This window comes from Pongo pygmaeus, chromosome 3, assembly GCF_028885625.2.
Source record: "Pongo pygmaeus isolate AG05252 chromosome 3, NHGRI_mPonPyg2-v2.0_pri, whole genome shotgun sequence".
NCBI lineage: Eukaryota > Metazoa > Chordata > Mammalia > Primates > Hominidae > Pongo > Pongo pygmaeus.
In genome coordinates, this window is record NC_072376.2 from 200,842,754 (window position 1) to 200,846,407 (window position 3,654).

Genomic DNA, 3,654 nt, shown 5'->3' on the forward strand with positions numbered 1-3,654 from the left:
TGTCCTTGAGACAGTTTGCTGAGAATGATGGTTTCCAGTTTCATCCATGTCCCTACGAAGGACATGAACTCATCATTTTTTGATTAAGAATTTTTTATCTATGTTTAAGAGAGATACTGGTATAATTTTCTTTACTTATCATGTTCTTCTTAAGGTTGGGTATCAACTGGTGTTTGCCTCATAATAGTAGTTTGGAAGAATTTTTTTCTCTTTCTATTCTTTGGGAGAGTTTCTATAAGGCTGACGTTATTTCTTTCCTAAATATTTGGAAAAATTCACAGTTGATCCATTTATATCTGGAGTTTTCTTGGTGAGAATGTTTTTTAATAAAAGACTCAATTTTTCAATAGATAATCACATCTTGTATTTATCTGTTTCAATTGTGACATCTCAGGATGTCTGTTAGCTTCAGTTGTAATGAGACGTTTACAGAATCCTCTTCTTGTGACCTCATACCCTTGTTACACCTTGGGTATTCACTGCAGTCTCTTGGTCCATGGCTTTCAGCTGCTTATCAAGTGCTTTCTGTTTCAGCACCTCCCGATCAGTGTTATGAAGTGTGGCTGGATTATATATTATAATTTTCAGGGTCATTATAAAAACTAACTATACCATTCTTTTGCTTAATACTTGCAAAAATTTTGCCATCTTCTATCATGCTTTGACATATTTTTCTGCCTTTTAAGGTCTAGCTATCTGCACATGTTTTGCCATACCTTGCTTGTAAGGATAGAGCTAAAAAGTCTTTGTAAGCCATTGAGTGTTGTTCTTATAAAGAGACAACAAGTGTTTTTTCACAAGCCTTTTTTTGTTATCATAAGTAATAATTTCACTGTGCTTGTTTACCAGATTCAGATTTTGGAGTTCTGAGAGATTACTGGTTGAATAGACTTGGGCTAACTCATAATATGCATTGCTAAGGAGCTTAATGAATCTACCAATAATTGGAGATCTATATTTGGTAGCTATTGTACTCTGACAAGTAATATCAAAAAAACTATCATCAACTTTTTACATGATTCTGAAGTCATCCTCACAGAGTTACCAAGAATTCTCGACAGAAATGTAGTTATAATTAAGCATTTATCAGTCTACCCTTTGACCCATTTCCTTGAAACCGAAACTCCCATTGCAAGTACTGACCACTTGCATCCCCAGTGTTCCCATAGGTAGGATTTCTGACCTTAGAATCATAGGGCTTTTGCTTAAGACAGGATCTCTGACATTGGAAACATAAAGCTTTTGCTTAAGAGTTGCTTAAGCAGATCCTGACTTCCAGCAGGACAACAGAGGTTAACCAGCTTCAAGGCCCCACAGAAGACGTGAATGAGCATAAGAATATGGTTTCTTCATCTCCCGGCCCCATGACTTCACCCTGTACAATTCAGCCAATCAGTGATCTCCACACTCCAGCCCATGCCAAAACCCTTAAAATTCCTAGCACCAAACTACTCAGGGAGACAAATTTTGAGGTTTCCTCCCATCTCCTCATTTGGCAGCACTACAATTAAACCTCTTTCTCTGCTGCAACTGGGTATATCTATGTATTGACTTGCCACACTCATGGGGCAACAAACTTACGATTTCAATCCAATATGATATGACGACCTGACAGGGCAAGAGTGGGTTCAGCTTGTTCAGAAGGTAAAGTGCTCTTCAGCCAGTACAGGTCATCCCTCCATGACAACAGTAACATAAACAGTGCTTTGCATCATCGTTTCCTATTTTACAATGTGCCTAGGATTTTGTCTTTAATTCAGATATGGTAATGGCAATAGATCAGGAGTCAACTACCATTGAAAAGATAGTTGGGGCCGGGCAAGGTGGCTCATGCCTGTAATCCCAGCACTTTGAGAGACCAAGGCGGGCAGATCACTTGAGGTCAAGAGTTCCAGACCAGCCTGGCCAAGATGGTGAAACTCGTATCTACTAAAAAAATACAAAAATTAGTCAGGTGTGGTGGCACACGCCTGTAATCCCAGCTACTCAGGAGGCTGAGGCAGGAAAATCACTTGAGTCCGGGAGGCGGAGGTTGCAGTGAGCCAAGATCGTGCCACTGCACTCCAGCCTGGGTGACAGAACAGGACTCCATCTCAATAAATAAATAAATAAATAAATAGAAAAGATAGTTTGTCACTCATGGTTTCCAAGAGAGGGGCAGGACACACTGAGGGCTATAAGAGGAGGCGTGGGGCAGTCAGGAGGGAGAAGGGGAGGGGAAAGTAAGGACCAGAGCCAATACTGTCTTTGTTGAGGCAGTAAATGATCAAGGTAGGGTAGAAAAGCTGAGCGGGGGTAGGATTGGGTAGTTTGAATAATTTCAGCAGACTCTGGGACATGAGGGTCATCCCTAGTTATCTGGCACCCTGCCCTGGGGTGATTTAGGGCAGGAGGAGGATGCCCTGTCCTGCAGGAGCCTGATGAAGGAAAGCGGATGTGGGTATGTACTTGGAATTGGTTGGCTTGCATGTCAAAGTTGTGCTCATAGGAAACTTGTTAGCCACCTCTAGGAAATTAGCTAATTAGCAGTCCCCCGCCCCCAGGGCCATAAGGCTCCAAATATGTCAAAGCATTGTAAAATACAGAAAGTAGAAAATATGATTAATACAGCTCCATTCTCTATACAGATATCCATCATAGCCATGTCAAGAGCTGGAAGGACAGGCTTAAAGCATTTCGCCTGCAAACAAAGCTGGCAGAAATCAGCATGTATTCAGGTCAGCTGGTTTGTATTCATCCGCAGCCTGTTATAGCTCCTTTAAGAATGCCAATTCCTCTCAGGGGTTGTTTTCTTTCGACAAATGCATTAGTTAACTGATGGCAAAGCCCAGTAAAAGTATTCGTTAACTGATGGCAAAGCCCATCACAAGTACTGTTGAAAAGTGAAACCTGTGAGAATAGTGTTTCCACATCAGGAACAGTAGGCATAGAAGACCTCACAAACAAAACAGCAAGAACCCTCAAAAGGTGTTCCTGTACATCAGGAGCCCCAAGCACAATACCCAGATGATGTAAGTTCTTTGCAAGGAATTCTCTACTCCAGTCAATCAGTTCACAAAGCTGAGTCATTTGCCCTTGAGTTGAGAGCTGTGGTTCACTGGTCACATATTGCTTTGGGGCAGTCATCATTCCCTGATACAACCCAAGTGGTAGAGGCAGCTTGGGCAGGACTAGGTGGCCACTCTGGGAGGAAGGACTGCAGCAATTTAGCAAAGGGATTCAAACATTTTTCCAGGAGTGGATAAGCCGATTTGCAAGGGACCGAGACAATAATCCAGATTGTGTGGCACTGGCAAAAAGATAAACCTGTAGATCAGTTGAATAGAATTGTGAGTTCACAAATAAACTCATACATTTACAGTTCATTGACTTTGACAACAGTGCCCAAAATCAATCAATGGGGAAAAAATACTGTTCACCAAATGGTTCTGGGACAACTGAATAGATACATGCAAAAGAATAAATTGGGACCCCCTTGCTCATCCTGTTTGTAAAGATTAACTCAAAATATACCATAGCCCTAAATATGAGAGCACCCCAAAAGCACAAGCAACAATAGCAACAAATATAAATTGGACTACATTAACATTTAAAAATTTTTAAAATTTTTAAATTTCCTGATACCATCAAGAAAATGAAAAGACAATCCAGAGA

General features: G+C 40.9%; 1 pseudogene; it reads right to left on the reverse strand.

The window, feature by feature from the left end:
• Positions 1-376: 376 nt before the first annotated feature.
• LOC129034641 (COP9 signalosome complex subunit 3-like) lies at positions 377-3,129 on the reverse strand (annotated as a pseudogene).
• Between the last annotated feature and the right edge of the window lie 525 nt (positions 3,130-3,654).